This window comes from Denticeps clupeoides, chromosome 17 (assembly GCF_900700375.1).
Source record: "Denticeps clupeoides chromosome 17, fDenClu1.1, whole genome shotgun sequence".
In the NCBI taxonomy this organism is placed as follows: Eukaryota; Metazoa; Chordata; class Actinopteri; order Clupeiformes; family Denticipitidae; genus Denticeps; species Denticeps clupeoides.
Genome location: NC_041723.1, coordinates 3,031,404 through 3,053,534, shown reverse-complemented (window position 1 = coordinate 3,053,534; position 22,131 = coordinate 3,031,404). Strand labels below are relative to the sequence as shown.

Genomic DNA, 22,131 nt, shown 5'->3' with positions numbered 1-22,131 from the left:
GACGCCGCGGTTGTTTTGAAGCGGCCGCGGTTGTGGGCTCGGTCTCGCCCAGGCGCCGTCGCCATAACTCGCTCCACGCACCGCGCAGCCCCGCAACCGGGCGTGGATTGCGAGCGAGCCGAGCGGCCGGGGCCCTGCGCGGCCGGCGGCGGCTGTCGAGCGGGCTGCGGTTAGTACAGGAAACGCGGGGCGCCGCGAAAAGAGCGTCCCGGTGGGGTAGATATTTACACGAGAACGGGGCACGGGTGAGGGCTGAAATATTGAGTGTCCTTCGAATGTCACCAAACTGCGAAACACGAATAAAACACACGTGCAACACCCAATCGCTTCTTTGCCCCTTTATTGTTTTTTTTTTTATTTTTATGTTTTATTACAGTCTATAAAACCAGTTCAAACAGCAGTGCAGCAAACACAGAAAACTTCTGAACTTTTAGGCAACTGCGCCTCACACGTACGCTTTAAGCCAGAAAAGCCAAATATTTCCTGTGGAGTAAAAAAAAAATAGCCTAATATATAAGACATATGACTTTAATTTGGAAAACGCTGCAACGTTGTGTAGTCTTCTGACACGCATCAGACGTGGGGTAACGTCTGTAAAGGAGGAGAAGAAGAAGGGCATCAAGTGGAGGACGACAGGGTTTATTAAACTTTTAACAGCAGACGAAATATTATTACACATGACTGAAATGACTACGTCTGTTTTACATGAAATGAACACCAATTTATTTCCACAGGAACAGATCTCCACGCCGAAACCCAATCGTTTCTGTTTGTGGCAACGTTGGAAACCACGCAGTTTCACCATGAACAAATTGCCATAACGTGACACCACATTTTCTTATAATAAATAGTGTGCATTTAAAAAAAAGTTTTTTTTTTTTTTTATCACCCCCATGAACGATTGTCAAGCAGCCGAACTTTTCACACGTTAGTTTCAGACAAGAAGTCCTGGAAAAGAGGGTCTGTCCTGAGGATCTCCTCGTTGATATTATTATCTCATCATAATAAATAATTTACATAAAAAACACGTCCTGGAAAATACGCCACACCTCCTTCTGTCCCGAGCATCTCCTCATCGATAATATTATCTCATCATAATAATACAAAGACAGCAGAGGTGCGTGTGGTGGCAACGTGTCGTGCCAGGCAGCAAAAATAAAAAAACAAGAGCAAAGTGTCGTGCCAGGCAGCGGTTCAGCACCACGGAGAAGTGAACAGCGACCTGTCTGACCTAAGCAACCATTCACACGCAAACCGTCCAGCTCCGTCGTGCTGAAACCCAAACGGGGGACTCTTGACGTACCAGGAGCTCACAAGCCTCCTTTACATGCCTATCCATTCTGACTGCGTTCAATGCCCATGTTCATATTCAGAAGCACGAGAAACCAACGCCAACAGAAAGGAGCCCGCAGCACTCACCTGCCTCAACCCCCCCAGGACAAGTCCCAGCGTAATTCCCAGTGTTGTGGGACCAGTAAGCAGGGTGATCCTGGAATCTGGTTAAAAAACAAACAAACGTATTTTAACGTCCAACACCCTGCTTTGTGTGTGTGTGTGTGTGTGTGTGTATACACGCCAGCAAAAAAAGCTCCTCTTCATATGACTGAATTGTTGCAATAAGAAATTCTTTTAAAGTATGACGAGAAACGTGTGACGTAAGCAGCACGTTCTGTGTGGTATATATTACATATATGATGACCTTCGCACATGCACACACATCGGACTTATTGTGCATCATCGTGCATGCACAATAGGAAACCCGTCGGTAAAGAAAATATGTATGTGAGCCGATTATTATATCATATTTGGCACAAATTATATTTACAGCACATTACACCACATTTGGCAGAAATAACCAGGAGGTGCAGTTTTTACGCTTGCAGGCCGTGCTGCCGTGTGTGGCTTTTCTTCTTTCCCTTTCTGGTAAATGAATGAAAGTGCAGGACTTGCCAGCACTTTTTCCAGCAGAGGACACGAGAGGCTCGTTTCAGAAAACGACATTTTCATACGTCTACCTGAAGATATAAACCTGCACGAGTGGTAGATCCTCACAGGTAAAACACAGGCGCGGACGTACGAGCCTGAACAGCCACTTAACCGGACGCTTACACATCTTACATACATCACACACACACTCTCACACGTTCTCTTGCTTATTGATCATCTTGCCCTAATACCAGACCAAAGTCTCATAGCATGACACGATTCTACCAACGAGACATTTTGTGACATCTATTCCCTTCAGGTTTATGTGCAGGTGTAATTTCCTATCATTCACCATAATGCAGAAATCATTTTTCACATTCTGTTTATACAGTCAAAGATCACAGATGATTTTTACACTCCCTCACGTTCATACACTCGCATGCATAATTGTGATTAATAAACAGAAGGCCCGTGCCCATCGCTCTGCCTCTCAGCCGTCCCGGACATAACGCTGATTTCCCGTCACAGAGCATATGCTTTTAAACCTACTTCCATGGCCAAAAATCAAAGGAATAAATTATCATCCACAATTCATGCTTTTGAAATTTTACACTCTGAAATTCTGCTGTGAATTTGCACATGAGCATATACACGGTACCAGTCCGACTGTGCCGTGACAGATGCAACACACATCTCGTGAACAGGATCCAGGTCTGCCCCACACCCGCGTATTCCCCGTCCCCCGTCCCCTCACACCCCCCTGCTGGGGCCTAACGCACATACCGCCGTCCCCGGGATCAAGGCATTGGTGCAGGGGTACGAGGGCACTTTACACCGTACCGTAAGACGGGCACACACGCCCAAAAAACGTTCTTATTAACCTGAGCCGGCCAAGCGGCCGAGGAACCGCATCATGCCTTCTTTCCAGTCACACACGCAGCGTCCCATTCAGTGACACCTCACACACCGCTTCATTCATCAGAGCAACAGCCGCCACTTCCACGTGTTCTACTCAAGAAGCGGATTTCAGCAAATTAAACTTTACAGTTCCAAACATTCTAGGACTTTCCTACCCAGCCGGGTGTTCCGAAAAAACAGGGACGGCACTGCAGGCCTGAGGGCTTCCCCACCATGCACCGGCTATCTGACCTCATTCAGTCCGACCACGCCCGTTTCTACGGCAGCTGCGGTGATAAAAGAAAGGCTGGCGGCCGGTACCTGCTGGGCGCACAGCAGCCGATGCCCCTTCTCCTGCGCTCCTGGCAAGATCCCAGTCTGCAGTCCTGAAAGACATCAGGGAGGATGGACATGGTCAATGCTAATAGCTATTATTATTATTATTATTATTATTGTTGTTGTTGTTGTTATAATCTTATTAAGAGTGATTTATTCAGCCTCAATTCTACTTTCATTCGTTTTCTGCCCCCTTTCCATTCTCACTTCCTCACACAGATACTTTCACTCGTGTGTACATTGCCTCTTGTCCACACACACACACACACACACACTTATATTTGTTTTTCTGTATCATAATTAGCACTGTATTCTACGTACAGCAGAAATAAAGACCTGGAAATGACCGCTGGCAAAGAAGGTGGAGACAAGAAAACATCATTCAGCAGATTCAGGACATTCCCATTCTCTGGTTCACACACACACACACACACACACACACACACACACAGGCCGAAATATAAACATATCTCACATTCTATGTCAATTATAAAGACCAAGCTTGACTTTCCATGTCTCACACCGTGTGAGATAACTCATAAACAGATTCTGTCTGCAGTTAAAACATTTCCCTTTTAATATTTCGTATGATTATCTTGTTGTAAGTAAATTTCAGTTACATGCTTATTAACCATGTGAGCAGAATTCTTGCAAAAAAATAAATAGATTATTATTAATAATTAATGAACAGGATAAAAATGCTGTACTGTACATGAAGCCATTGTTTTAAAATGATTTTGTAACGTATTTAGTGACGCAAAGATAAGCTGTGTCCTGCCACCCATTAAAACTCTTTACATCTTCAGTTTACATGTGGCTACCCTGCGATCCTCCCGGCCCTTCCCTGCCTGGCCCTTATCATTTCTGGATTTTATGAATGGTTTTGCCATGAAACCATTCCACCCTCCCTCACCGATCATAAGTTTGGGCGCCTATGTACACTGTACGTTTGCCGAAACCCAGGTTTGTAAGTACACAAGGCATGTGTTCAGCGCAGGAAAGCTGTCGCTATGAAGCCGTAGTAGCTTCCTTTCTGGGGAGAAATGCAAATCTTTTACTGCAAGAACAAACTGTGCAACTCTGTGATTCATAAAATGTACAGCTAGTTTTCTCTTTTTAAATAAAGTGCTGCTCATGTACTGTTTTGATCCCTCGTCTAAAAGAAGCTACGTATAATTGAATAAAAAGAAGTCTGTAATTGTCCAAAAACATCGACAGTAAAAATCTGGGGGTCACGATTACGATGCCGTATGCTTCTGATCATTTAATCCGGTCTGCAATGTTTAATTTAAAACTAATCTGGCCTGAACTAAAGAGATTCTGATGCTCAGGTACAGTTGGTAATTTCAGATACGGGCCCATGTGTTTACGTTTGAGGAAAGTCTAATAAAGGTTTACATTTTCATTTATTTCACAGGACACATTAACTGTGCATTTGAACAGAGAATTGGACATGGAACCTGGAAGTCTGCTCAAATTATTCAGATTTTCTTTGATGTCTCTGTTTTTATAATATGTACTTTATAAAATATCTGAAATGTAGGAAGTATGGACATGTTTCAATTGTTGTTTCATGTGATATTTATCTTTTTCACTTTCAACACGTATCATGTAACACCCTGTTCTTACTTTGCTTTTACAAAATGCAACATTGGAGGACTAAAATCTTAAATACAGGGAGAAATCCTGGAAGAAATGTTTATTTTACCTATGGGAATTTCATTAAGGTGACATTTTAAATGTTGCAGCTATTATAAAAAAGTATAATCTATCAGTCCATACAAATACATACACTCTTCAAGAAAAGTTGCTCAGTAATTGTTTAAAAAAAGTTTTTAGTGAATTTTGTAGCTCAGTGAACTGTATAAAATTAATTTGGCAATAAAGGAATTAAATATGATTCAGATTGTGGTTGCCACACAGCACAAACCTTTATGAATGGAAATATCTTTCTCTTAAACCTTATCAAATGTTGACACTGTCCATATCTTGTCCTGCAAAAAAAAAAATTGTATATTAAAGTATGAATTACAAATTAATCTGTGCTCTCTGCTTTGAAACGCTGTTGAGTGCTGATGCAAAATAAGTCATGTCTTCACTGCACACCTTCGCAGCTTTTACTGCTCATCATTTCTTCTCATTACTGTAATTTTAAAAACAGCTGATTTATGGCAGGATGTAGAACGTTTCACTTTTACAGTCTATTTCACTTTTACAGAAAATAAGAATTCAGTAATGCAGCAGTAGTAGCTCCACAGCCCAAAGTGTGGTTTTAGTAACTTCAAAACTTGCTAAAGTATAAGTGTTTTAAAATATAAATGAGAATAAAACATGCAAAGAATATATATACATCATAGAAACCATGATATGACATAACCTTATAACTTCATTATAATCTTTCTTATCAGTTCTGGATGTTTCACACACAGTTCTTTCTCACCAATGGAAAGTTACTAAAATTTAAATATGCAATAAATGTGCTTTATAACTCAAATTTACTTGGATAATTGTCATTTGGAAGATTATTCTGACAACGGAAGGCCACGCATGAGTGTCCGTGCGTAAGTGTGTGTGTGTGTGTGTGTGTGTGTGTGTGTGTGTGTGTATGAGTAATCGTAATGTGTCTTTATTTAGAATTCCCCTTTGCTCGGTAATTTGTAACTTCTACATAAAAATTGTACATTTAAAACACATTTATCCTCCTCTATAAGCGAATGCATGTGCCTGCAGGTGCGTGCGCTTCGGGCTTATTTTCAGCCTCGGTCCCGGGGTGGAAACTTGGCACGTCCTGGATAAGCTCGTCTGAACTCTGCATATCTGCCCCGTCCGGGTGGAATGACCCCGGTACAGGTGCAGGCAGAGGACCCCCATGCGCGAGGGACGTACGGCAGGGGAAGGGTGGGGCTGCCGGCTGTGGGAAACAGGCCTGGAAGAACCTCCTGGCTTGCATGGTTTATGAGTAAACGTATCGTGGCGAGAGCTGGAGCAGAAGCAGAACTTTACAGAACCTGGCCGCCAGTGATTCACACATTTCTTCAGTTAGACAAAGTGGAATCACCGCGTGTAGTGAGAACAGTAATGAGAGCGATCAGAACGTTACCTGTCGTCTGAAAACACATCGCTGTGCGGCCGGTGACGCAGAACGGGGACGAGAGGTGGTCAGAACCTCACCGGCAGCAAGTCCGAGACACAATCTCGTCCTGAGCGGGGACAGGGGGACAGGGGCGGCTGCAGGGAAGAACAGGACAAGCAGGACAAAACTGAGATTTCAGCTTTTTTTAAAATGAAAGCAACAAACACAAATATGAGCACGACTTGAAAATGAATAAGGTCTGGACGGCATGTCGTGTGAAAACAGCTCTACGAGTTTAGTTTAAATCCCCTGTGTGTGTGTGAGTGTGTGTGTGTGTACCAATCAATCAGAAAGTATTTTAATTTCACAGATCAATTATTTCGTGCAGTGACTCCTCATATCTGAAAGTATCAAAAAAGTTGTCCTACCACCAAGAGAAACGATTACTTATACCACGTCATGTCGTACGGGAGGACAGCGACACGGTCAGTTATGAATGGACAAGGATTGTCTAGAACTGTCTTATAAGAGCTTATAAAACCAAGAAAGACAGAAATTAGATGAACGCGAGAGACGTTGGACCTGTTGTGGGTTCTTTTTCTCCGTTTGAAAATGTCTGTGTTTGAGAATCTGTTGCTGATCACATGAGACTAAATGTGAACAAAAGAAATTCACCTCCGAGCAGAGTTCGGGACATGAAAGAAACTTATTGAAAAACTTATTCTGTATCCTATATATACAATTCTATTCTATATATAATTCCTGTGCAATGATTTATGATTTGGAAATCCACCTGATATTGTAATCACATGATTCATAGGCCATCATAGCACGCTATAAATATCCGACAATGCCAGATTCACCGCCGACGTGACGCTTCTGTGCTTCTTTTAAACCCTGATTCAGTTCTGGATGCTAAAACAAGTTGGAAACGAACAACTGCGCTTCATAGAATAAAAGCGAAGCTTCCACGGCATCGTCCGACAGGCCCGGGGAGCAGGAGCTGCGTGCGCCGCGGCCACTCGTAACGTGCACAGGAAAAACAACAACTCCGCGTGGCCGAGACTGACCAGAACAACACGAGGTCGAATCAAACAGCCAGAGCTGCTGCTGTTTATGATAATGGAGGACGTGTGGCAGCAAGGCCTCTCGCGGTTCACCGGAGTCTGGGTGTGGGCCTGTGCCTCGCTTCTAAACACGGACGGGCGGATGAACGAAGGAAGGAACGTTAAATCTCCACGACGTCCCCCCCCCCCCCGGCCGGCACAGAGATGGATTATGGGTGGTGAGGGGTGGAGCAGGGTGGGGTGGGGCGGGGGTGTCGGGGCCTCGGCGTGGCAGCAGCCGTGACTCATGCAGACACGAGGAAACGACGAGGCCGGCCCGCGTCGTAAACCCCAAAAGCAGGGGACATCTGTAATATCTTATATTAAATACATACTTAGATAAATATCCGCTGTTCCGGCACGTTGGGGGGGGGGGGGTTAACATAGAAATGCAACGTGAGGCCTGCGGATGCCTCGGCGCTGCCAGGGTTTTACATTTTCCTAAAGGCGGACCCCCAAACCGTGACCCGCACAAGTAACATGGCCTCCGGCCTGCTGGGACAGCACAGCAGCAGTGTCCGGGACATACACCTGCACCCACCGGGGAACCCCCTCATCTCCAGACACGTCACGACGCACGCACCCTGTCCTTCTCTACGTCCTGTTACAGTCGGACAATTTATTTGTCCGAATGGAAGCGATTTCCGGTCGCACCTGTCCCCTCCGGACACGCCAAGGCCGGGCTCCCCGGTCGCCTCTCCTCCGCACCCCGGGACCGCGGCGCGCCTGCGGGAAACAGAGACAGAAAGCGCGGCGTGAGTGGGGCGTTAACGGGGTGGGGGGGGTTCACGCGTGGAACACGAAGCCGTTGTCGTCGCGACTTCATACGAAACGGCGATCGTCTCTCTACGTCTGACGTGCGCTTGTGACGCCTCTGTAACCTTTGACCCCTGCCACCCTGCGACCGAACAGTCAGGTTGATCTTGTTGTCCGTGATTATTATAATTATTACGGGGGGAGCGGCGGTCTGGTCGTGTTTCGGGCCTCGTGGCTCCTTGTCGTGGGTTCAGGTGAGTGGGCCTTCATTCCTAAAAGAAGCCCCGCCCTACTGCCCCACGCTGAGAGGTGCGTGTGTATTTATGGTTCGTGTTCCACGTCGTTCTCTTCTTTAATGCGTTTATTTATTGGGGTGACTGGAGGGGTCTCTGTCGTGCTGTCGGTGAGTTTTGCACATCGTGAAAGAGCCGGACAGGCTTCCAGCGGGCCGATGGGCGTGGGGGGCATCAGTTGCGCGAAGGGCCCGAGGAGACACGTGTGTGTGTGTGTGTGTGTGAAACGCGGGAGAGGAGGCTGCTGGGTAAAGACTCGCAGCTCCTCGCACGCTCGTGGAGCATCTCTCTCTCTCTCTCTCTCACACACACACACACACACACGCTAGACACCGCACGGTCATTTTATGAGGCTCCGATCGCTCAAGAAATAAAAAAAAAGAAGTTGCCTTTCGACTGAAAACGCGTGTGTGTGTGTATAAGTTTTCTTTGTACTCTCTCTCTCTCTCTGTGTGTGTGTGTGTGTTTAGTTCGTCTCTCACTGTGGGGATTACGACACTGGAGTTTTTAATGTTTCTAAAGTGCTTGTAAGGGACCCCCTTCCCCCCTAAAAAAAAAAACTACCCCACCCTCACCGCCAGACGAAGTCACTTTGTCACACCCCCCACGTGCAACTTGTTCAACCCCGGGGTCCCCCGTGTGTTTACACCCGGTTTTTCTTGCCTTGCTCGTTGATTCTGGAACATTTCCACCTTGTATAAGGTGTGTGTGTGTGTGTGTTGGGTGGGGGGGGGTATAGGCATCTGAGAGTTTGAGGACGAAGGAAGATTTGAAAGAAGAAAAATTAAATATTGTTTTTTTTTCTTCCTAAAGTTCACAATTAAACAAATAGATAAGTTATTCTAATTTTTAAAAATATATATGTAATTTACATTTTTGGGAGAAAAAAAAAAAAAAAACACACATAATGCATTATAATAGTTGTAATAGTGACGACGATGATGATGGTAATAATCCATGGTCGGTGCGAACGGCGTCCTCGGCGAATGCGCCCCCCGCGAATGCTTTTTGGGGTAAGGGCTTCCCAGCTTAGTAGTTACGAACAGCAAGCCCAGACCGCAAAAAGATTCGCGAGGGACAAGCGGCGGCGGCGGCGGCAGCAGCCGGCGGTCCGCCGGTGGGAAGCTACAGAGGGCATCTCCCGAACCGAGCCGAGCCGAGCCGAGCCCCGCTCCGCGAGCCGAGAGTCCCCGCGTCCGGACGGCGGCTGTCCGCGGTGCTGAGCCCGACCCCCCCCCCCTCCCCTCCCCTCCCCTCCCAGCGCTCCGGTGGAGGAGTGCGCCGCCGCCGCCGTCTGGGTGAAGGAGAGAGCAGTCTTTAATCTGCGCGCAATAAATAGAGAGCAGCGAGGGATCTCATTGGCGCAAACTAAAAATCGTCATCCGCCAATCGGCGCCTCGCTCGGATAGGGACCCCCCTTTTTGAAAAGGAGAAGTGGGGGGGTGGGGGGTGGTACCGTATTGTATCCTAGTTGGCGCAAGACGTGGTATAAACGCGTTAGTGTACGAAGGCACCGTTTTTTATTCGGTCATTTTTTCTTTGTAACGGGAGACGTGCGTCCGGTGGCGCGTGGTTCCCGGGACAACAACAACACGCCATCGCCGCCGAGAGTTCACTGGAGGATACCACCGAGCCGGGGCACGGGGGTCTCTTCTCATCTCCACCCAACCGAGAAGCTCTTTACAGTAGGAGCCAAACAGAATTTTTTTTTTTTGTGTGGGGGGGGGGGGGAATAAAATAATAAAATCCTACCGAGCGGCACGGTGCACGAACACGTGTCGACGCAGAGCGCAACTCGTCCAGAAAAGTACAGATGTTGCGGGATCCTACTTGCAACCCCCCCCCCCAAAAAAAAACAAAAAAAAAAACGCCCCAGAATGCACCGGCGTTGCCCTCCTGGAAACAGTTTTCACGTGATGGCATCGAGAGGGAGGGTCACGATCTATATCGGGATCAAACAGCGTCGCTTGCGTGGGGCAGGTGGGCAGGAAGGGTGGGTGGAGGTGGGGTACAGAGGTAGAAATATATAAAAAAAGAACCCCCCCCCTGGCCCGGATGAATGATATCCTGATGAGCATTTTATTGGGTGGTCTCCCCCCACCACCACCTTCTCTCTCTCTCCACCAGTCAGTCACGACTCCCCCCCCCCCCCGTCTGCGCGGCACAGCGTCCGCCTCTCCTGACGCAGCCAGCGCGCCTACATCACTCCCTCCGCCAGTCACGACTCCGCCGTCCGCGTCCTCCCCGACTCCGCCAGACCCCCCCCGGACGTCGGGAGACGCAGGTGAGGGGGGCGCGGTCGCGGGTTGTCGCCGTTGCTACGCGTCGATGGTCGCCGCGGTGGTCGTACGATCGGAACCCCCCCCACCCCCATCCAGCCCCACCATCGTTATAAAACCGACGTAAAAGACGAGTAAAGTCGCAACGTCACTTTCCGAGTTGCGAAGTTGTCGCTTGTTCCCAAGTTGGAACCTCCCAAAGGGAACCGTGGAATTTTGTGGTCCGGGCGGCGGAGGGATGAAAAAAACTTGCCACGATAACGGAGTCGGTGTCCCGGGTGGCGCAGGACTCAGGACGGCGCAGAGACCCCCCCCCTCCGCCCCTCGTTTCAGCACCGGCAGCGCTGGACAGCGCCCCCCCTCCTCCTCGCCGCTTCTCCGGGGTCCCCGTGTTCCGCGGGGTCGTGGGGTTCTTTTTTTTGTTTTTTTTTTGTTATAAGTATGGGGGGGTTGCATCGCTGGAAAGTGGAAGCGAGGGTCTCCTCGTCGTCGGAGACCCTTTGCATGCGCGCGGAGAGACAAAAAAAAAATAAAATATATATATATATATATATATATATATATGTGTGTGTGTGTGTGTGTGTGTGTGTGTGTGTGTGTGTGTGTGTGTGAGGAGAGACTCAACAGCGCCGACAGCGTCTCCCGATTCACATTTTCACCGGCGGGGTGATCCCTCCTCTGCAGAGAGGAGCGCGTTTCATTCACGTCTAAAACGGGGACATCTTCCTACCAAAGATGCATCCGTGTCGCCGCAGACCAGCACACGGGCGACCGCGCGTCACCGAGACGGACGGGCGCAGCCGGAGCATGCGAGCAAAAAATAAAGATGCATGTTACCCCCCCCCCAAAAAAAAAAAAAAAAAAAAAAAGACACGAACCCGAGGGTCGAGGGCTACTTACCGCTGCACGGAAGCCGCGCTGCAACGAGGAAAAACACGCGAGAATAAAAAACAACAACAAAAAAAGTCAAGTTTTAAACACACACACTCACACGTATATATATATATATATACATACAAAAAAATAATAAATAAAATCACGCGCGGCGGAACGGTACAGGCTGTTCCCGCGTCGGCGGCGGCGCGGTGCGACTTTTCGCGGAAAACGCGCTCCTTTTTATACGAGTGATACCCCTCCGTCTATTTCTGGAGCGCGATCAAACCCCGCTGCTATTTTTAGTTCGCGGTGTTGCGGGGGGGTGGGGGGGGGGTGGGGGTGGAGTGAGGTGGGGGGGGTGCATTCTGCGTGCAGTCCGTGTAATGTACATGTCCAAGTGGGCACGCTCCCCTCCGTTGCATCACACATTTATTATTATTATTATTATTATTATTAATGAAAGAAACCGACCCCCCCCCCCGCTCTTCCCGCCCGAATAATAATAATCTCGAATAATCTCATTTCCTCGCGCCTGCACACCACGACGCTCCTCGTCCTTCCCGACATTCCCTCCTGCGCGGATCCCGGTTCTGTCTTTCCCGGTTTTCCTTCCTTCCATCCCGTCGGTGTCTCCGCGCAACTTTCGCCGGGAAACTCGTCCGCCGACAGGTCCGTCTCCCTCCCGCGGTTTTTTATTCCGTAAGATGCGATAATTACCGCGCGCAGACTTCTTCATCTTCCTCATCTTCTTCTTCTTTTTTTGTTAATGTTGGGGGGCTGCGTCAGTTACTAGGCATTGACGTCACGTTCAGGTTCTCCCACTTCTGAGTAGAGCCCGTCCCTGGCCGCGTTCCCGTCTATTCTCCTCCGCCTGGCTGGATCCGGCGCTTTTTTTTTTTCTACGTTACGACGTTACCGTCGTTCTCCGCGCCGCTTTCTTATCAGGCCGCCGACGTTTTTTATTACCGGACGGACTCCGAGTGAACAATAAACACCGCGAGATCTGCCGCGCGCACCGTGCCCACGCGCCCACGGAACCGAACCCCCCCCCCCCATCTGGATCCGAACGCAGTCACGGACTCTCCTCGACTTTTCCCGGCACCCCGCGCGAGTCACGCGGAACGCGGGAACGGCATTCGGGGTCGGGGTGCCCCCCCCCCCCCCACACACACGTACTGATCACCATCTCCACATCTCCCACCACAAGTGGCCAGGAGACGCGAGCGAGCGTTCCTCCGGAGAGCCCCGTGGGTGTGGATGCCCGTCCCGCACCGGGTTTTACTCTCCGCCCGTGCTGCAGTGGGCATGAACGGCGCGGGAAACGTCCGCGACACCGGCGATGCGCGCGGCCCGCCGCGTGGTGTCGCCGCGCCGCGCGCAGACAAAACGGGGCGCGGGTTTTTTTTTTTTTTTTTTTTTACGGAGCCTTCCGTCGGATTAATGAAAATGTCAGACCGGGCGTTATTCCTTCGCCCCTTAAAGAGCCCGCGCCTCCGGTCCGCGGTTCGGAGACGTCTCGGGGCTCCACGCCGGGGGTCACGTGAACGGGGCGAAATAAAAGGCGTGGCTTGCGGCGAGAACTGCGGTAATTCGCCTGTTGGTATAAATGCCAGATGACATGTATTCATATCCAACAGAAAGAAAGTTTACTGTGGGGGGGTTCTGTGTGCCACGGTTGTGCTGACGGCCCCACGCAAACTCGCCAGAGGAGGTGATTCGAGAAGTCCTGCAGAATTCAGGGGGAGGGGCTCGGAGTCGCGTTAATCGACGCGATTACAGCACCCCTCAAACGGCGCCCGGGGGTACTGCGAGGCCGAGAACGTCCCAACGTCACGCGTCGTGCAGCACACGGAGATCAGTTGTGAAACTTGACGCCAGACGGCCGAACGCAGGCCCCTCCCCCTCCTCCCGGTTCCGACCACGTCACGTGGAATCGTTCGTTCTGTGGCTGCAGCCCCTGGTCAGAGTGTGGCACCCCGAGTCCCAGTTATTACCCACGGGGAGGAGCGGACACGAACCCCGGCTGCACCCAGGCACCCGCTGCGCGTTATTGCGCCCCGATTCGGTTCGCTTGAACACAGGCCCACGGCGAGCCGGCGTCGTGACGTACGGGGCTGCCTCGCGCGCGCTTGTCGATTGCACGCACGTTTTGCGCGATGCCAAAACCCCGCAGAAAGAGACGCGAACAGCAGCCGTGGACGCGAAAGGCGCGCAATTCGAGAAATGTCCCCGTCCCGAGGATTCCCTCTCCGACCGGGGAGTCGTGGAGGCGTCGAGGCGACGAATCGCGTCTCCGGGGCGGCTGGATCCGGACGACATGAAGTGGCCAATCAGCGCTGACGTGGGAGCGCGCCCGTTGTCGTGACAACCAGCGCGTCTCCTTGTTTGGACGGCTGTGAGCCGAAAACAGGTTAATTAGGCCGCTAATTAAGGCTAATAATGAAGTAGACAAAAGGCTAGAATGAAAAAAATAAAAATTCGGGTCTTACCTGGGACGGGAGGGTCGGGAATCGGCAGATTAGACTTTTTTTCCCCCCAAAAATGAAATCATTTAGAAGATTTGCGCACCGACACGAACACGTGACCTCCAGTCAACAGGTCGAACCTCTTACTTCCGCCTTTCTTGTCCAGTAACCCGAGCGCGTTGAATGGCGACGTTGTCGCGAGGTAAAACTTTTACCCGGACGCCGTCGGAGCGAGATTCGAGGTGCCACCGGGGGACCCGAGGAACCCCACGCGGCGGGCGAACACGCCCACGCGGCCGCCGCATTGGTGGACGACGCCGGGGAGAATTCCTGCGGAGCGACTCGCAGCCCCGAGACCCGGTTGTCGCCGACCCGTCGCGCGCTCCGGACACAAGTTGGCGGAGGCGCGTGACCTGGCGGCGCGCGTGCACCGCGCATTAATAACCGCAATAAAATAAAAAAAAAGAACAAGCGCGCCTTACCTCGGGAGTAAGTTTCGCAGAATCCGCTCGGGACGAAAACCGCGCGACGGGACGAAATGCGCCTCTTGCGTCACGACGGATGGGAGCGGGTCACACGGCGCGCGCCCGCTCGGTTTTGCGTGTTTTTTTTGTTTTTTTTTGGTGGTTAGTCTCTGAGCGTGTGTGTGGGTGTCCGGCCACTGCAGGGCTTCGGGACGGGACTCTTTTTTTTGTTTGTTTTGTTCTCTCTCTCTGGCCAGGAGGACCGGAGCACGGAAAGACGCCCCCGGTCACCCCGCGAAAGCCCGGGCGCGGGGCGGGTGGGGTGTATTTATAGCGCTTTATTTCAGGGCGCCGCCGCTTCCCACCGATCTCGGCGTGCGGGGAGGGACGGAGGACGGACGGCGGTGGCGGAGACCGGCTCTCCTCCGTCTCGGTCGCCAGCGCGCGCTGCCAGTGTGCTATTGACCTGCATTGACGTCATTGCGTCATTAGGTATCCCTTAGAAACACTGACTTTCAAAAATAGTATCAAATTAATTCAGCGGGCAAGGAGGGGCGGGCGGGGCGCGGGACTTGGGCGAGGTAAAAAGGGACAGAAGGGCTAAATATTGGAAACCAAAAGGTTTGACGCCGCGATGGAGGACGTGGCGACGTGAGGGGAACGGATTCGGCCAGAAGACGCTAAAAATAACGCTGCGCAGAGATATGCACGCAAAACAAGGAACAAAAAGAAAAAAGGTTTCACGATACGAGCCATCAGGTCCAATACTGAAGCCATCAGGTCCAATACTGGAGACGTCACGATGCGAAATGAGCATTACGCGAATTGGACTTGAATTCACACGCACGCCACACGCAGCACCGAGAATCCGCTGCAGACCGTCCACTAGTCACGGGAGGAGCTGTCCGTGGTCCTGAACCCGGGAGAATACCACTACCCCCCCCCCCCAAGAATTCATTACAGAATAAAGACATTCTGGACAGCAAGCAGGCGTGACCCCGTGACCCCGTCCTTCATCCTGTACACTGCCCATGCAGGCAAGAGTCTGTTTAAGGGCGTGTCCATGGTCCTCCTGCCACTAATCTCCACTCGGTAACCTGCACATACGTACCCGTGGAGCCAGGCGATTGACTCTGATGGCCGGAAATGTCTGTTTTTAGAATTGGAATATTGGAATATCTGCATGCATGTATTGAGGAGACATGAGTTCCAGCCACTATAGTATCCAGTGCATCAGCAGATGTTGCTTCATCAATAGTTCAAACTTTGCCACTGGTTATCTATTAATCTTGTTGTACTTTTGTTCAATTCAAGCCCATTTTTCAACGACTTTTGTAAAGTAGGTAGTAAGTGGGTTTTACACACAGTTATCAGACTCACCACCCCCGAAGTCCCACCACCCATATTTCCTATCCAAACTGCTCTTGACGTTGTAGGTCACCAAATGTCAGGTCTCCTGGGACGCTACTGCTGTGTCAAAGCTAAAGCTCCTCTCCCGACCTGGACATGCATCAATAAATTGTCTCCAGATCCACGATTCTTGTCCTTTTTTACATGCACTCGCGGGCGGCTGCCATTCCATCGTCCGTGAGAAGGCAATGGGCGATCCACCAGGATCAAGTCACACAGACACAAACAAGAGCATAGAGGTCACGGCCACAGCCAGGTGCCCACCGAGGACCCCGGTTATGGGATCAACCGCACAAACACGGCGCCCATCCATCCAGCAGGACCTTTTATAAGCGTGGGGGACAACATTTCCATTAATCAGACGTCCAAAATATTTGCCCGGGGTTTCTGATACACATGGCGAGGTGTGTATACACGGATCTTTTAATATGTTTGATGTCCAGTCCATCTGCTCTCACGTTTCCATTGCCCATCGTTCTAGGAAATGGAAGCAGCTCTTGTCCTTCGCTATTGGCTGCTGGGTGGGAGAAAGGACAGGGTGGAGGGGGGGGGGTGGTGTTTGAATTCCGAGCTTTCCCCTCTGTTTATTTTTCCATCTCTCCTGCCTAAATGATGTCAATGGAAGCCGAGCTATAGAGCTATTTATAGAACGCCCCGCCCCTCCCCCCCCAGTCGGAATCACGTGGTCCGGAGCCGCAGCACAATAAGCACCTCGACAGAAGGGCTGCATGAATAGAGGGGAGGCGCTGAATATTTATGAACGGACTGGCGTCGTCACATGTGCGCCGTGCAGCGTTATAGACGCTTCTGCCAGATATCACCCCCCCGGTGTGTGTGTGTGTGTGCGTGTCCTTCTTCGCAATTTTCCTCCTCTTATTAATTCCCTTACGTCCACCCCATCCATCCATCCATCCATTCATCCACCAAACTCATTCAAAAGGCACGTCTCAATGGACGAGCGTCGTTCCAAACTTTATGGATTTAAAGTGTGTGTATGTACGTTGTGTGTGTGTGTGTTTTCTCGCTGCCCCCCCCCCCCCCCCCCCCCCCCCCCCCCCCAAGCCCGTTACGTCTCTGTGCTCACGTGCCCGTGTTACGTAACCCGCCTTTGACTCTCCCTCCGTAACGGCGCGCTGCAGCACCAGAGTCTTCGATTGATAACTCGGCGGAGCTATTAATAGCGAGTGTTTTAAAATGTGCAACTTTCCTCCTCAGACTGAGGAATGAACAACAGAAGAGCGGCGACACTGCATGCCACAGACCGAGACTAACGACAATCAGCACCATCAGTGTTAACAGCGCACCCTGGCGGCCGTGCATTTATTAAAAACCATATTATATCGTGTATAATGCTGCATTTCTCCACCTGTGCATTCACTGTACGAGCACAACAAATATGACATGATTATATCTTTATAGGCCAATGCAGTGCATTATAATGTTAACTTGACAAATGCAAAATGCGTTTGTCCACCTGCTACGTTTTTATCAGTTCTATCATTGCAATTCAGCGCCTCCAAACGCCTATTACTGACCATGACATGACATGACATTTACTCCTGCACTGGGTAGATCACATTTCCTCTGTAGTCGAGCGGTTGGAACGTGGATGCACCTTGGATGCACTTTTTCTCACCATACGATGGTGAGAACAATTCATTTTGCACATTTCTACATATGGCCAATTACAATTTTACAAAGGCCACGTTTAACGGCAGCACGCGTGTCTGTGGTCAGGGATGCTGCGTTTCTCTTCCACAAACCGCTCCGGATTTACACAGTGAACTAAAATAGACGTCCTTAAACACATTCGTGTTGACCATCCGAGCTGCCCCTTTAAAGATGGGTTCAGAAGGGCCAGAAACGTGTGAAAATCCACTGGATCAAGTCTTTAAAAAACTCCCATATACCTATATATACCAATATACCTATGGCCAAGCGATTACGTCTATAGGCCGTGATGCATGAGACCTTGGTTGAAGTTGAGCTTCATTGTCATTTTAGCTACATACATATTAGATGGTACATAGTGAAACAGAACAGTTTCTCTGGAACCTGGCGCTACATGTAACATTAGAACAACGTTACAGGGGACACAGGCAATGCAAGTGTAACATTTAACAAAAAACATGTCAACAACAGTGTGACAGACAGCGCTAAACTAGTGACATGAATGAGAAATAGTGCCAATACTGCTGTGTGAAATGGAAAAGTGCAATAATAGTTAATATTACTCAATATAACAGAGGTAGTGTGTGTGTGTGTGTGTGTGTGTGTGTCAGTCCCCGAACGTTCAGGTCTCTGATGGCCCGTTAGATGAAGCTGTTGCATAGTCAGGCAGGAGGGTGAAGAGTGCACGCAGGGGAGCTGTGTGGAGCCCTTCAGAATTCGGGTGTCTTTCCTGCTGCAGAAAATCTCACCAACACTTGTCCCCGCTACATTATGACACAATGTCATTTAAAGCCATTTGGATTATTTTTGCGCTGCGTAACACAGCGTGTTATCATGACACCATGATTTTTGTTTATGGCCCAATTCAGCTGAAGGCACATTTGCGTGTGCACTGTGTGCTGTGCTTGTCGTGGGTGCAGCTGGAGCCTGACGGCAAGGCTCTAACCATGGACGGGTGCTGATGATTAGGCATCCGTGGTTGGAGCCCTGCAGACTGCCCAACAGTTCAGTTTTGTTTTTAGTTTTTGTTTGTTCCCTTTTTTTGCCCTCGTGCCGATTTCCTTTGTTATTATTATTAATACATTCCTTTTGTCAGTTTGTCCCGTCTCTGCGCTTCGTTCCCCTGTCAGCCTGTAGTCGTGGCACAATTAGCCACGTTCATTTGCATATTACCCTGGCTGCAGCATTTCATTGATTTCAGTCCATTTAGAGCATTTACATTAGAACGTTAGAATTCCAATTCTGTTTACAATGCTGCAAAATATTCCTGTTTAATGTTCTAAATGTATGTTTATGGACCTTCACTGCATTAATGTTTATTCTTGTTACCGTTATGTTGCTTCATAAAACCACATCCTCTTACACAAAGTGCTACACACCTACTGAAGCCTTCAGTGTGACACTATGAATATCAGCAGATGTTCAATAGACCCTGTAGCTCCAACTGTGGACTAAAAAAGTGGTTCTGACTGATGACCTGGGGTAGCTCGTCTCCAAGATCCAGCATGTTAGCAGAAGTTACAGATCAATCATTGTCAGAGAAGTGCAATAATCTTTCAACTAAAAGCTGCTACTCTGTTCACAGAACAACACACGACAGTCAGTGAAGCGTCCCCACACACAGCACCCCAGTCACCTTTCATGGCTGCCCACTGCTCACCAACTTAAATGCAGCGGACACATTTCGTTGTGTGCACCGTGTGCTGTGCTGCAGCGTTTCACAATGACAGATGTCTATCAAGTGATTTAAGTTTTTCCAAAAAACTGGGTAACCACCTTTCCCAATGATTTGTACATTTATCAGCGGCCGTTCAATAAACCCTGTAACTCTATCTGTGGACTAACTGAGGGATTCTGACCAATCACCTGTGGTGGCTCGTCTCCAACTTCCAGCCGCTTAGCAGAAATTACAGATTATGCACCGTCAGATCATTTTACTTCTTTTTGCACACAATGGTCTTTCAAGTAAGATGCTACTTTTTCCGATGATTTGTAAATTTAACACTGTATATTTATTCAGGTGAAATGTTTTTTTCTTTTCTGACCACTATCATAAATCATTGATGCCAAGCGTCTTCAGTAAATAGGAGATAAGTGTATTATAGGTCTCATTTACGTCAGATTTTGTTTTAGTTCATTTAATTTTTGTTAAGATTGTGACATTGAATAGTAGAATTCAGACTTTTACTAAGCACACTGAAAAAGTGTTCACACGTAAAAAAAAAATCATGCGGTAACAGCATTAAACACCTCCTAATAACACAAAATGACGTCAATTTTCCTGCCCATTTCCCCCCATTCTTTTAATATAAGACCGCTTTTCAAAACAGTGTCGCGGTTAAGGAAGCGGCCCTGTAATCAGAAGGTTGACGGTTCAAATCCCGATCCGCCGAGGTGCCGCTGAGCAAAGCACCGTCCCCACACACTGCTCCTCGGGCGCCTGTCATGGATGCCCACTGATGGTGAAAAGCAGAGGACACATTTCATTGTGTCACCATGTGCTGTGCTGCAGTGTATCACTTCACCTTCATTGTACACACCTACAATTCACCCTCCTCGAACCAGTGTTTTTCATATTTTCATCGTATAAACCTATAACTCCGTATGTCTGCGTGTTGTGGTGCAGTGGTGGCCTAGCGGTTACAGAAGCGGCCCCGTAATCAGAAGGTTGCCGGTTCGAATCCCGATCAGCTGAGGTGCCACTGAGCAAAGCTCCCTGGGTGCCTGTCATGGCTGCCCACTGCTCACCAAGGGTGATGGGTTAAATGCAGAGGACAAATTTCACTGGGTGCACCGTGTGCTGCGCTGCTGTGTATCACAAGTGACAATCACTTCACTTTGTTTTTTATGTTCAAGACACCCTCTTGATGCCCCCCCAAGTCACCCTGCTCGAACCCGTGACTACTTTTTTAACACACTCTCACGACCACAATTTGCATCATCACGACACCTACAACTTGCATTAGCGTTGCTGACGTCAGCGTTTGCATGCAACCTTCATCCTCTCTGCAAACCAAGCCACACGGGCAGTTCGTTCACAAACTACCCGCTCTAGTTCATATTTATACCGAACTCGACGCGGTAACGCTCACTGGCTGCTATATTTAGCGCGCCTGGCGGCGCTGTTACTATTCCGAGCGGCGTACACGAGGGGGCGGACGGGGGTTTTTTTTTTTTTTTTTTTTTTTTTTTTTTTTTTTGTGAAAGGGAAGAAAAAGTTTCTCTCGTTTCTAGACTGTACACGCTTCTCATCACGCGCCACGACCGTCACGACGTCGCCCCGACGGGCCCGGCGATTCAGAGGGACGGCCACGACCAGACCCGCCTGGACCATTTCAGATCTACTGTAACTTCAATCGTTTAAAAAGCACGTCCACGAGAAATCATAACGTCACTGGTCACAGCAGTGCAGGACCTCCGGTGCTTCTGAGACTAACGAACAACAACAACAATATTAATATGGACTACAGCAGGCTTTAGGACTTATTTATTTTACAATAACCCAGGTCCAAATCCCGCTTACTACCATTGTGTCCCCGAGCAAGACAATTAACCTTGGGTGTCTCCAGTGGGGGACTGTCCCTGTAACTACTGACTGTAAGACGCTGTAAACGTCTAGCCCGTTCGGTGCTGGTCCGTGACGTCATCTCGGTGTATGCCACCGGCGGCCCATTGATTATGTGTTTATTTGCAGCGAGGGACTCTTCATGGCCGCCACCCCCCTTCTCGGCCGCAGCAGCGTCTCCGTGTGCGGACGCGTGTGGAGGAACCGGCTGGCTGGTCTGGGAAATACCTGGTCACGATCAATCAGGGCGGCGCTTCGACGCGAGCCGACTGCCCCCTACCGGCCACAAGGCGGAACTGCGGCCGAACGTCTCATTTCCAGAAAAAAAAAATACATTTCCAAAATATCACACACATGCAGAATTCCTCACTGGCCAATCACAGCTCTTCCGCGCACGTCGTGCGCAATAACTCACGCAATAATTCACGCAATAATTCACGCAATAACCTCGGTAAGCCACACTCGTCTATGAACCAGATGACCCAGGTTCAAACCCCACTTACAACAATCGTGTCCCTGAGCAAGACACTTAACCATGAGTGTCTCCAGGGGGACTGTCCCTGTCACCACTGATGGCGTCTGGTAAATGTTGCAATTCCAGGCCCCATTTAAGTGAGAAATAAAGTTCGACGGAGAACTCGTGACCTCTAGTGGTGAAGAGTTGCTACTGCAACACTGAAGTTACTCTCTTTTATTTTAGTTGGGTTACATTTTTTGTCCTGGTCATCTTAAACATAAAACATAAGATGCAACCAAAATGTGATGAGTGGCATCAAAGTTTCTGTTGGAATGAATATTAGGGTTGAGGTTAGGGATATGAATGCTATTATTCATTACTCAAAGCACTTCATTGTGTCACTGTGTGTTTGCTGTGTATCACAATGACAAAACTTTCACATTCACAGTCACAAGAACATGCGTTTGGAAAAGGATCACACCCACCAGTAAGCCCACAAAAAAACACATGTCCAATTTTCTGCCACTTTAAAAGGAAATGCTTCTTCTAACTTAACT

At 49.2% G+C, this 22,131-nt stretch overlaps 1 long non-coding RNA gene across 5 annotated transcripts; it reads right to left on the bottom strand.

The window, feature by feature from the left end:
- Nucleotides 1-333: 333 nt before the first annotated feature.
- Nucleotides 334-14,406, bottom strand: LOC114767524 (uncharacterized). 5 transcript variants are annotated; one of them, XR_003742952.1, is made up of 7 exons: nt 14,032-14,406; nt 7,922-8,064; nt 6,260-6,387; nt 5,090-5,153; nt 3,145-3,209; nt 1,420-1,496; nt 334-591 (listed from the first exon to the last, which is right to left on the bottom strand). It is a non-coding gene; the product is annotated as an uncharacterized LOC114767524 (long non-coding RNA). The 5 variants fall into 5 exon arrangements; XR_003742950.1 differs by having other exon boundaries at nt 7,993-8,064; nt 14,032-14,392; XR_003742949.1 differs by lacking the exon at nt 14,032-14,406 and adding an exon at nt 12,260-12,579 and having other exon boundaries at nt 7,993-8,064.
- Nucleotides 14,407-22,131: the final 7,725 nt, after the last annotated feature.